At 39.2% G+C, this 13,755-nt stretch overlaps 1 long non-coding RNA gene across 2 annotated transcripts in view; it reads left to right on the top strand.

Annotated features, from left to right (window-relative positions):
* Window positions 1-3,773: 3,773 nt before the first annotated feature.
* Window positions 3,774-13,755, top strand: part of LOC134807945 (uncharacterized) — a 430,365-nt gene continuing 420,383 nt past the window's right edge. For both annotated transcript variants that reach the window (XR_010149622.1, XR_010149623.1), the window contains exon 1: window positions 3,774-3,904. This is a non-coding gene — a long non-coding RNA (uncharacterized LOC134807945). The remainder of the gene's footprint in view (window positions 3,905-13,755) is intronic.

The following is a 13,755-nucleotide window of genomic DNA, read 5'->3' as shown; positions in this document are numbered from 1 at the left end:
AGACTGACACTGCCCAGCCATCTGGATTCAACCACCTTCCTAGGGGTATGTATGTATCTCATGCCTTGCCTGAGTTGCAGACACCTTTGTTGGGAATCCTGGAACTGGAGTATGTAAAGCTCCTGGTCTCTGTGTGTGCCTGTACAGCTGCTCTGCCAACACTCCACACCACAGCTCTGTGTGTCAGACCCAAGGCTCTGGTCGTATGGACTCACAAGGGGATCTCCTGGTCTATGAGTTGCAAAGATCCTGTGGGAGAAGCGTGGTTTCCCAGGGGTCGCGCATTCACTCACCACTTCCCTTGGCTGGGGGTGGGGGGTCCCTTGGCTCCCTGTTGCTCCTGGGTAGGCCATCGCCCCACCCTGTTTTTCTTCATTTTCTGTAGTTCGAGTTGTTTCTCTCATCATCCCAATGTGAGTACCTAGATATTTCAGTGAAGGTGCTGCATTCACTCGCCCCTTTCATTCCTCTCCATGAGTGCCACAGACTGCAGCTGTTTTAATTGGGTATCTTGGCCCCCTTCCTAGGCCAAGATAGCCAGTTAGAAACAGCTGCAGCTCTAGTTGTGAAGTTTCAGTGCTGTGTAGTGTTCTATGGTATGATCGTCACACAGTTTTATTTTTTTCTTTCCATGTTGATGGAAAAGATATGGAAAGAAAATTTAGAAAATTTTAAAATTTCTCTTTATGAGTATGTGAACAACAATTAACATGAAACAACAATTGACATAATTGTTGTTGGAGACTTTTAAGACCTTCTCTCAGATATTGGCAGAACAAGTTGAAATAGATAGAACAAGTTAAAACATAACTTCTGGGGATATAAGGAATGTTGATGGAGGAAACTTAATTAATGGATTCTTAATGGCTACATGTGGCCTGGCATAAGGATCAGAATACTGAGGACCCCCAGTCACAGAATGTCTCTACCTACCTATTAACCTTTACCTATGGGTATTCATGGGGAGCAGAGACATAGCAGGCTGAAGGCTAGGGGGATGTCAGAAGAGCTAAAGAAGATCACTCTGAGGCACAACCTTCATTCCCCGTGTGCACAGAAGCAGCTTATAGAAGGTTAGGGTTCAAGTAGGAAAGCAGTGAGATTCATCCAGAGCATACAGAGCTTTGGCTGAGTGCAAAATAGAGGCTTGCAGAAAACTGTAGATGGGGCAGGAGACCTGAAGGGCAGCCTTCTGCAGTTCAGCAGACCTTTGTAGAAAGTGCTTCAGAGGTCCACTGAAGGCTAGGGGAAGGGAATCAGGGGAGAAGGGACATACTGAGGCCCCAAACCCCAGACCAGGAGCCCAGAATTCAAAGAGAACTCAGTGACTTAGAGAGTTGGCCACTAGGCTATAAAATAGGAAGAGACCACCCTGGTTTAGAAATCTGCACGCTGGGCTATAAAGCTTAAAGGGTCCTTCAGAGTCTGACCATGCTCAGATTCTAAGCCACATTGAGCTAAAAGCCCTAATCCTGTGCTCAAATCACTTGAAGCCAGTCAAAACCATCTAACCAGTTCTATAATAAAACCCAGGCAGATCAACTACAGTTCAGACTGGTTTAGCCTTATTCCTGCCTCCTAGTACACATGCAAACACACTGTGGAGGGACACACTGCATGTGTGAGACCAAAAGCAGGAATCAGTTGTCTTCTCATCAGAAGCAATGCAGGCCAGAACACAATGGACTATTTTTAAAGTGCTGACAGGAAAAAAAGTTTGTTCAGAATCATATAATATTATATCATAGGATATGACATGTTAGCAAATTATCCTTCAAAATGAAGCAACATAATGGCCTTTACAGATAGACAAATGCTAACTGGTTTCCTGCAGACCTGTGCTATAAGAAACTGAAGGAAGTTCTTTCATGCTGAAGTGAAATGATACTTCATAAACACCTGAATCTGCAAGAAGGAATACAGAGGCAAAGCTTTTCAAAAAACTGTTAAAAACTGATCTTTGTGTGAGACACAAAAGAACGAACCATTCATTTACATGAACCATTTAAACAAACTTTAAATATTAAGACACAGATTGAAAGAATTAGAATGGAAAATATATAACATGCAAATGATAAACATAAGAAGGCTGGTGAAACTATACTGTTAATTAAAAAATGGGTCTCAAGAATAGGAGAGTTCCTAGAGATAAAGAGAGAAACTTCATTTTCTCTTTATGAATAAATGGTTAATACACAAAACAACAATTGACAGAACTAATTACAGTTGGAAAGTTTTAAGACCTTCTCTCAGAGATTGATAGAACAAGTTGAAATAAAACTCAGTAAGGATATAGAGGATTTGAACAATATTATCAACCAATGTGACCATAATTGACAATTATAAAACACCACATCCAACATTTAAAATAGGTATTCTGTTCTAAAGTTGATATAAAACATTCACCATATGCAGGGTCACAAAACAAATCACAGTACATTTCAAGGAACTGAAATCTTATGGAATATGTTTCTGGCCACAACAGTGATAAATTAGAATCAGTAACCGTGAGATATCAGAAAAGTCTCAAAACAACTAAAAAAGAAAGAGAAAAAAGGAAAGGAAGGAAGGAAGGCAAGAGAGGAAGAAGAGAGAGAAAAAGAAGGAAAAAAAAGTTAGAAGACTTATTCCATCTAATTGTACTGTGAAGCTACAGAGTAATCAAGAGATGGTATAGTATCAGCATAAGTACCAAAACTATATCAAATAAAACAGAAATATATCCACACATCCATAACCAGCTGATTTTTTTTTACAAAGGTGGCAAGTTAATTAAAAGGAGGAAATTAAAGTATTTTTGTAAATGGTCCTAGGAAAACTGACTATTCACATAAAAATCCCCCGAATTTCAATCCTTGCCTCATACCATAGGATAACAAAAAATAACTCAAGATAAATGATAATTTTATTGTAAAATTTAAAACTGTTCAACTTTCTAATTAAGACACAAGAGGATAACTGGGCAATTTATTGTTTTTTTTTGAAGCTAGGCTGTTGCAATAATTCAGGCAAAAGGTAAAGATTTCCTGGACTAAGGCAGTGGACATCAAGAGGGAGAAGAAGGAAGCAGGAATTTATTTTCAAAGGGCTCTCTCTAAAGTCTGCGATTCCTCAGACTACAGTCAATCTGTGTCATATGAGGACCTGGGATGGAAGAGCAGAAGCCGAAAACTAATCTTGGAATTTGCTAGATTTGTTCTGGCCCCTTTTTGCTTACAGGAGATTTAGATGATTGTGTGAAGTGAGGTATTGCTGGATCCTTTCTCTAGTCCATCCACAGACTGCATAGACTCAACAGCCTATACTCTTGTCGTCCCTTAAGTGCATGGGTAAAAACTGTCTGAAGGTCTGAGCCTCACCTTCTTCATATGTAAAATGGGGGTAATAATAGTGCATTTGTAATAATATTGTTATGATAATTAAGTGAGCTAACACAGTAAAGCACTCAGTGTAACAATTTATTATTCCAGGTAGTTGTTCACTGTTTTTCTTGCTATCTTTTTGTGTTTTCCTATTTTGACACTCTTTTATTCAGTACCTTTTAGCACTTTGGACTCTATTTTGTAACAATGTTTAGGTATCCTATGAAGGCTGGGGTTTCTCCTAATAAATACAAATCATTAAAAGTTTTGTGTGCTGAGACAGCATACTGTGTACTTAAAGTTTGCTTGTTGAAAGCACAGATAAAGGAAATGCCCAATCAAGTTTTGGTGAAAGACAGTGACAGACTGGGGTCTAAGCGTCTCTCTGCTCTATTTCTTCTTTCTTCCCAGCCATCATCCATGGAAAGTCAAGATTAGCCTCCTGCATGGATTTGTGAGAAGTAGAGCCTCTCCTCCAAGCCAGAGAAGCCATTGTGTACCAGCTCGCCCTATTAGCATACCATGTGCCCAGGAGTAAACAGGTAATTGTGGGACCACAGACAGATTAACCCATCACCTAAGGTGAGGCAGCTGAGCTGGGAAAACCAGAGGTCTATTTAATTTCCTCGTTACTTTTATAGTGATTGAAACAAAAAGCTATTTATTTATTATTGAAGAGACAGGGTCTCATTCTGTCACCCAGGCTGGAGTACAGTGGCACAATCATAGCCGCCTGCAGCTTTGAACTCCTGGGGCTCAAGCAGTCCTCCTGCCTCAGCCCCCCAAGTAGCTAGGACTAGAAATGGGTGCCACCATGCCTGGCTAATTTCAGAAAACCATTAAAAAACATAAATAAAATGATGTGCTTGGGAATGTGAAGAGTGTGTGTGGGTTGAAAATGAATATTTCTTCCAATGAACAGCAATTTAATAAAACTGAAAATTCTGACATTTTCTTGCTAGTATGGTTGATAGCTGTCTGGTTCATCCAGATGGTTGGTAACAGACTGCTCAAAGTGAGAATCCCAAATGAGGTATAAGCAGTGAGTGAATTTTTGCAGAGTGGTGCTGAGTGTCTTAGAGTGTGGTACTGATGATGCATTGTGGGTTTAGTAACCAGCTGAGGTCCTCGGTACCTCAGGTGGTGCAGTCCCAGGACCCAGGGGTTCAACACAAAGCAAAAAGCACTTTGAATGGGATGGGGCAGGTGCTGGTAATGAAAGAGAGTGCCTCTCTTCATTGTATCATGAGTTCTATGACAAAACTTTCACCAACCATGTAAGATATTAAATGAGATAATACAATATGCTCAGCTGGAAGGAAAGATAAGGGCTTCTCTGTATTATGTATCTGTTCTTTTGTAAAGTCTGGTCACCATTATACAGGGAAATCCTTACCTTCTTTTTTAGTTGAACATCTCATATGCTAGTTAATCCTCATATCAATTTCATACAGTGATATTATTTTTAGGACACAAAGAGAAACTGAGGCACAGTATGTCAATAAGTTGGCCAAAGTCATACAGGCACTCTGTGAAAGAGCTGAGATTTGTATAAGTTCTGTCTAATGCCAAAAGTGATACCTTCCACTCTGTGATAGCCACTCTGTGATACCTTCCGTTCCTTTGCCCTTCCCTGTCCTCCAGTTTAGCTCTTGGCTACTTTGCTCATGCTGTAACCTTCTCCCCATGCCTAAAAGGCCCTTTCTCTTCCTCTTCTCTCAACATGTTCTCAACAAGAAAACATGCCAGCTTTCTTGTTGATGACTCATCATAAGATGGATAATCTCTCCTAGCACCATTTTATTACCTGCTTTCCACATACCAGTGACTCCTCATAATCTTTGGGGAGGACATTTAATTTGTGAACATTTACTGCCCTTTAATTTTGACTTCTGGTTGCATTTTTAGTATTCTTTTCCAATGGACTGCCTCATAACCTGTGCAACATCAGCATCCAATCACTGTAAAGTGCGCAAATGTCCCTATGTTTTTTCTGGTCTATATCTATGCTGGCCCTGATGTTGGTATAATTCCCAGAGGGTCTTTTACAACCTCTTTTAGGAAGGCTTCATTGACAGCCTCAGGCTAGGTTTATGCTATTTCTTTATGTTCCCCTAACACTGCATATTTTACTCTGTCAAAGGATTTTGTGATTCTCTAGTGAATTTTTCAATTTACTCATCTAATTTTCTAATTATATTGCAAATATTGAAAGCAGGAGCTATAACCAACTCAGTTGGTTACCCACAGTGCTTAGCATAGGAACAGCTAATAATAGGCATGTAGAAAATGCTAAAAAATAATGTGACTTGAGCCAGGCATGGTGGCTCATGCCTGTAATCCCAGCACTTGGGGAGGCCGAGGTGGGCGGATCACGAGGTCAGGAGATCGAGACCATCCTGACTAACTCAGTGAAACCCCTTCTCTACTAAAAATACAAAAAAATTAGCCAGGTGTGGTGGTGGGTGCCTGTAGTCCCAGGTCCTCAGGAGGCTGAGGCAGGAGAATGGCGTGAACCCGGGAGGTGGAGATTGCAGTGAGCCGAGATCGCACAACTGCACTCCAGCCTGGGCGACAGAGCAAGACTCTGTCTCAAAAAAAAAAAAAAAAAAAAGTGACTTGAATGTACTAATCTCTTTAACAAAATGTAGAGAGACCTATGATGTGCAAAGCCCTATGCTAGACTGTAAGAATGCTGAAGCCAAAAATATGCTCACTGCTCTTAAGTGGCTCACAGATAGCAGAGAACCTGATATTTGAATGGATATTTGGGGCAATGTCCCATAGGTTAATGTAAGAGAATGTTTGCCGTTGTGGGAACTCAGAGGAAAATGCCTAGGAAATGAAGAAAGCTTTTTTCTCTTTATTTTAGAGGACATTTTATTCCATAGTCCTGAAGAGTCTCTTTTGCATTTAGATGGAAATTAACAGGTTATCACCTAGTGTTTGATATTATTAGTTCTCGCACTAATCTTCTTAAGTACAAGTCTTGGTCTGTGATCTTGAGCAAATTATTTACTCTCTCTGTGCCACAGATTCCTCATTTGTAAAATAGGAGTAATACACTGCCAGGACAATCAGTTCCATCAAGCAGGGCAGGGGCTGAGAGTTATGCTGCTGGCCTTTCTTTCTCTGGGTCTTCAGTTGGAATGTGGCTGGCCCATTGCTGGTTTTGTGTTTAAATGCTGTAATTATAACAAGAAGAATCTTTTTTTTTAAGCTGTACATTTATAAAAACTGATCATATGCTGTGTATACAGAAATCTCAAGATGGTAGAGACATGTATGAATGTACTAAGTAGTAGTACTAAGTATTCCACTGTGCTTATTGGTAAGGTAGGTTTTATTGCAAAACTCACACTAGGTACTTACAAATGTAGCCCACTTCTTTCCAACTATGAAAACAGTGCCACTACTTTCTGGTTCAGTCCCTGCAGACCCTTCTCAACCCTTTTCCTATAGGTAATTTTCTTCTGCATCCTTCCTCCTACCTCCTACATAAAAAAAAGAAATCAGTGAACCCAAAATAAATATGAATAATAAATGTATATGCCTACCACATAGGATTGTTGTAAGGATGAAATGTGGATGTCTTGATATCTTAGAATGATATCTTGCATTCAATAAATGCTAGCATTATCAGTCTTTTCATTACAATTATTATTGTTGTCCTCAGCAAACCAGCAAACTCCATAATTCTGGGACAGACCTTTTCAATGACATGAAAACATAGAGTAGCAGCTCCAGCCCTATATTTATGTTCATGTTTGTGCCATAGAGATTTGTGAGGGGGACACACAAAGTGAGAAAGAGATATGGATTCTGTTTGGATTCCTTGGGAGAACATGCATTTTTTAAGAGCTGGAAACTTAAAACATAAAAAACAATGATATCCTAGAATTTGTTGCTCAAGGTTCTGAAGAGACTTCTTAAATTTTGAGAGCTGGAAAGAGGAGGAAACATTTATTCTTTGCGACCTAATAGCAGGAGAACTGTCATGCTACAATTCACCTTTCTCAACTAGATGAGAAAAACAGGCTCAAATGCTTTCCAATGCCTTGAATGTTTAGTGAGAGATGTGAAACTGGTAGAGTCCCCTGGTCCCTGTTTGTAGACTCATTATGCTTTCTCCTGGAATATTCTGAATTCCTCTTCAACTCACAGAGATTGGTGGATACCGTCTTGGCTCATCACAGCCAATTCCAGCACACATCTCCCTCTGGGACTTGGGACTCCTGAACAAATGGCACATCCAGCTGCAACCTCTTCTTCCATTCTCCCCCAACTCCACATTCAAGTCTTGAAAATTACATTTTCTACTCTTCAATCAACTCCCAAATGTAGACTTCCTCTACCTTTTGCTTTATATCTCCCAAGGTTGCAAATGTATTTCATTCCAGCACTGAAACAATTTAAAATAACTAGCATATCTTGCCTGGAGAGAGAGGGCTCTTGGTAGCAATCTCCCTGTGGTCTATCCTACTATTTCTAGTTTCTTCTTGATTTAGAGTCTGTCACTGTGAATGGGGACCCATTGTTCTCGGGAAGAAATCTGATATTCTCAAGTAGCCCTCGACACCTTCACTGGCTGCCTCCCTTTTCTTTCTCTGTTCTTGCCCACAGCCTCTGAGGACTAACTTCACACATTTCCCCCATGCTACTTGGCCTAAGACTTGCTTTGCTCCTCCATGCTGGCCTCCCCCAGCCCCCTCCTGGTAACCTCAAGATGTAAAATGCTATAGTGTCTCTGGCTTGGACTCCTTATCTGGCCTCAGATTCTTTCCTTCTCCCTCTAAGACATTGAAGAAGAAGAAGTAATGTTCATTTATAATGCCTAACTTCTCTAACTTTTCCTTCCAGTCTCCTTCAGATGACATTTTTGCTCATGCTGCCTTAAAAATGAAATGTCCTTTTCTCAATTGCCCTAGGAGACGTGACATTTACCCAGAATTAGTTGGGATTAGATCCTTAGATTGTTGCATTGGATGAGAAATAGTTTGAACAAAGTTGGTGATGGGTTGTATATCAAAACAGAGAGAAGTGGGAGGCACTCGCTGCTTTCGAGACAGTATCCTCCTTCCACAATGGAATTTTTGGCAAGATCTTCAAGTTCTTGAGTTTCTTTTTCTCTTTCCTTCCCAGAACTGCAGGAAAGAGTAATTTTTAATTATTTAGGCTTCTCACCACCACCACTTTATTGTCCTGCATGCTTTGTAACATGCTGTAGATGAAACCTGACTATCACACGAGGCTTCAGAATCAGGAAAAAGTGTTCAATGACTATTCTAATTCCTCTCACCCAGATATTAAGCCATGTTCCTAATAGTATCTTCTATTGGCTGTGCTTTTATATATCTCCAGAACACTTTCAGACACATTCTTATTTGACTTCAAAAGTTGGTTTACCTACTTCCTGTCCAGGGGTTGTCTTCTGATTGAGTGGCTACAATGTGGTCAGAGGGACATATACCTTCACGTACCAACGTGACAAATCAAAACCAACAGACACAAAAGACTTAGGTACACAATTATTTTTGGACTAAGTACTATGAATACGAACCCAAATAGGCCTAGTTCCTTCCTTCAATGAGCTTGCATTCTGTGCTGTCCTCAGAATACTTGGGACCCACTTCTGTTGAGTTTATAGAAATGTGTGTGTATGCAAGTCTGGATTTTTATAAATTTCTCACTTACAAAATGATTTTTATAAAATGTCTCACTTCTGCTTCTTCCTTTTATAATAATACAAGCCACATACTTTATAAGACACTAAAAATATTTTATGAATGGTTTTTGAAACCAAATATAAATGTGATTATTTTACAGTAAAGTTCACATCCAGGTTATGAGGAATTAAGAGACTCTTGACAGATAGTCTGGATGTTGGGATGTGAATATATGTGAATACATATAAATAAATACATCTACATGTGTAAATTTATATAAATACGCACATACATGTAGATCTATTTCAGGGTAAATATGGTAAGTAATACATTTTGTTTGAATATTTTGCTCTCTTTGTAGATAAATAAGTAAGTTTTGTTTATCCTAGTAAAGGAGTACTTCCTAAACAGGATTCTATTCATTGCAGTGATAGGGGACTAGTGATTCTAAGTTGGAGAACTGGTGTGTCTACTGTCATCACTTATCACAAAGACCTTGGTGTAGGATATGCTCCTGGGAGAAGGCTCATAGGGAGAGAGATTTTTGTGATGGAGTAATCCAGATGTTTGAACAGCTGTATTAGCAGAGTTGTTTGGACAATTTTACACAATAATATTTTGTGATCAAGTTTTGGTATGTGAAATGGCCATTGTTTCTCAAAGTTCTTTTACTCAGAAACAGAACATGAATTCATAGAGGGTCACAATTTAATTGAGAAAATGAAATATATCCTTCTGAGATGTTACACTAAAACACAAATGGCTTTTGCTCCATCCCAGACATTCATGTGAAACAAAGCATTCTGCTAAAGAAGAAACCCATAAGGACTTTTTAAAATAGGATACACTTTGATTGTGATCCAAGGAAGAACTGATAGTGAGAGATTAAAACATTTCCAGGGAAATTTATAGCTTCCTGCATTTTTAAGGTTACTTTATGTCTTAATGGGCAGGCATAATTTATATTTGCCATGGCAGAAAGACGCATGGCCAGAGATTTTCTCTGCTACTCAGGATCTTAGTTGATTTAAGAGAGGAGATGCTATCTCATGCAGTACCAAATGGAGCCAAGACCTGTACACTTCACACAGCAGCCAAGCCTGTCTATATATGTTGACACGTTTTATAGGCAGTACTTTTCTGAGCTCTTGATCAAGAGCAGAATAAAAATACAAATAATAATAATAAGATAAAAAAAGGATAGGAAAAGAGGAGCAGGAGAATAAAGTGAAATTGCTACTGTGCCAGAAATGGTAAGATTAGCATCAGCAATTAATAATCCTAGGGCTTCTGTAATTCTAGAGTGTGTGTTAACTAGAGTCAACTCAGCAAATGTTTATGGAGACCATGTGCCAAGCATTGTGCTAGACACTGAAAGATTAGAAAGGTGAATCAGACTCACCCCTCTATCATCTAGTTGGGACACTCTCCTATGGGAATTATTGCCAAGAAAAAAAAAGACATTAAATGTGACAGAGAAGCACAAAGAAAAATACTATAGGAACAAAACTGAGAGATTCTGCTAGATTTAGAGATTGGGAAAGCCACATGGAGGAAGAGAGACATACAAAGGATTTTACAGGAAGTGTGAATTCTGGTGAATGGATATGGAAAAAAAGACATTTTTGCTTGCACAATTTGTGGAGATGGGAGTATATATATAGCACTGGAGGATGAAGAAGTCTGAGTATGTGGAATAAAGGATGCTTTACGGGGACTGTGGCAAGGAAAGTCTGGGTCATCATTAGTAGAATCTGTTCTCATTATTAGTTGCACTAGAGTGAGGTTTGCTCTAGTGTGGACTTAGAATAGGCCATACACTAAAGCCTGATGTAGGTGGGCACTGGTTTGAATCCCACCTCCTGCTTTGTTCCAGTTCTCCAAGTCACCATCCTATGGTTCATTCTGCCATGAGCTTCTCTATATGCTGCAATAGATTTTAGGGAAACTGAAATGACCTGTCAAAGAGAAGGATCACCTAACGGTGAAAAGGCCAGGCAACACGCTGAGCCGAAGGGGATGCCTGGGTTTTTACTTCGGTTCTGTTCCAAAGGGACCATCCTTGGACTGTGCTTATCTTCTCCCTCCCTGGAAGCTCCAGATCCTTTTCATTTAGTTTCTAGACATAAGTTGCCTTTAATCGTGGGCTTTAGGGATTTGGGCTTGATCCTGAGAAGTGCTATGAAGTTGTGGACAAAGACTCTGGCTGTGTGAGAGTTCTGCTTACTGGCTATAGCCTAGAAGGATGCAGTGCTATGTATATAAATCATCATTGTACCCTGGTACCCATTAAAATAATTGGACTGAGAATCATTGGCTTGGGATTTTGTCTTGGTTTGACTAAGACTGAGCTTTATTACCTTGGGCCAGTTACTTAACCTATTTGACCTCCAGTTTTGTCTTTTGTAAAATTATTTGGTTCTACTTGATCTCCAAGTTTTCCTCCAGCTTCAGTTTTTACTGTTGTTCTACAAAGAAATTTGGATTGTATGGCTTTTAAAACATGAATAATCCAAGAGTGGCTGAAGTTTCACATTTCATATTGACTTTTGTGTTAAATTTACTTTTAGCTGATATACTTCAGATTTGATATGAAATGGCAAACATTAGGTCATTCTTTCCTTGCAAGTATAATTCTAATGTAAGTCATTAATCCTGCCAAGGAGGGAAAAAAGTCAAATATTATTGTAAACAAACAGCTGATGGGAATGCTAAGTTTATTTAAGTTTTGAAAATCTTTGCAGAGGAAGTAGTATCCTTTAGTGATTAAACCAAACAGCTATATTAGGAATTCCTTACCAAAATCAGGTATTTACAGTAAATTTTGCTGTGGAATGTTGGCTGGTTTCTATACAGTTCTGAGGCTATTTTGCTCCATCTTGAAAGTAGCAGGGTATTAAAATACAGTACCGTGAACATTTTACCCTGAAGCTTAGCTGCCTTTTATTTTAGGGAGGAAAAGGTAAAAACTTTGGAATATAGTTGTGTAATGTAGCATAATGCAGTATAAATGGGAATGCTCACATGTTTAATGCCCCACAAATGGAACTTCAGAAAACCACAGTAGCTTTTAAATGGTGCATTGCAAGAATAAAAACATGATCCAACCCTGAAAGCATTCCTGCTGGGTGGCTAGATGTTACTGCCTTTTAGGCCTGACTTTTCTCAGGGGTAAATCAGACCTTGTACAGCCTTTTATAGAGTGAGGCCTAGATTGTTCCATTATGCTTAGGAAAATATGAAAAACGAGCTAAGTGTTTCAGCAATTTTTTAAGCTAATTGAATCAGTAAGGCAGAAGCCAAGAGTGGGAGAATTTCTAATTCTGGTCCTTTGCTTTGGGCAATGATATTAGAAGCTAATGCTTAAAGTATGAGTTATGAATGCCTGTTTACTTGTGTGCCTTCCTAACTAAACTGAGTTGCTTGAAGAAAGGGACCTTGGCTTGTATAAATGCATATTTCTGTCTGTGGTGACTAGTACATAAATGGACATAATGGGTCACCAGTGATTATTTGTAGAATAGAAAAATGAATTCAATAGAAAAAATCTTTAGAGCAGAGTAAAATAACAAAAGCAATACATGAATGAGAAGAAGAATGAGCAAACATTTTCAGGATAAATAGTGGGAATTATTAGCTTTGTGAAATGAAGGATTCCTCGGTGCTTGTTAGCTTTCCTTAATGTTCTGTTTAAAATGCATCCGTATTTATTGGACCCTTATTTTTACAATGGGATGAAATCTTGTAAAATTGGGGTTTTTACATTTCAACAAAGATAGAAGTTGATTCTAGAAATTAAATACAAATTATCCAAATTGTCATTCTTTGGGGAGCAGTGTATAGGATGGGGTTGTCTCCTGGGACCTTTAGATGCTTCAATTTGGCCCATTATACAAATACAATTTTTACTACCCTTTTATTGACTGTCTTTAAGTTGACATTTTCATACTAGTTTTCTGCCCATCCATCCTGCAGAAAAACGGCTTGATGTAGTGTAGGGAGAGAATATAAGAGCCCTGGAAATCATTATATTTGGCATTCTGGAGTACAGGGTGGGTTCATAGATCAGAATATATTTGTGTGTGTGTGTGTGTGCGCGCGCGCGCGCACGTGTGTGTCTATGTGACTGACTTAATACTACATATTAACACTGGAAATACCCAAAGTGAAAGAAAATTAAGGAAAAGGCATTTTATTATCCGCTTTCTGATATTGATTTACAACGTCAAAGCAAAGACACAGAGATTGGTGAGATATTTAGCAATCAATTTTCTGTTTTTAAGTATGTTGCTGGTTTATAACTGGTGTCTTAAAAATTAGTGTGTGATGGCTGGGTGCGGTGGCTCACACCTCTAAGCCCAGCACTTTGGGAGGCCGAGGCAGGCGTATCACAAGGTCAGGAGTTCGAGACCACCCTGGCCAACATAGTGAAACCCCGTCTCTACTAAAAATACAAAAAATTAGCCAGGCGTGGTGGCAGGCGCCTGTAATCCCAGCTATTCAGGAGGCTGAGGCAGGAGAATGGCTTGAACCCAGGAGGCGGAGGTTGCAGTGAGCTGAGATCGCGCCATTGCACTCCAGCCTGGGCGACAGAGCAAGGCTCTGTCTCAAAAATAAAAACAATAAAATAAAATAAAATAAAATAAAATAAATTGGTGTGTGGTTTAAACACAGATTTTACACTTTAAATTGAGACTATCATCTCAGTTTTGAAGTAGGAAATTCCT

This window comes from Pan troglodytes, chromosome 12 (assembly GCF_028858775.2).
Source record: "Pan troglodytes isolate AG18354 chromosome 12, NHGRI_mPanTro3-v2.0_pri, whole genome shotgun sequence".
Classification (NCBI taxonomy): domain Eukaryota; kingdom Metazoa; phylum Chordata; class Mammalia; order Primates; family Hominidae; genus Pan; species Pan troglodytes.
This window is presented reverse-complemented; position numbering and strand designations above follow the sequence as displayed.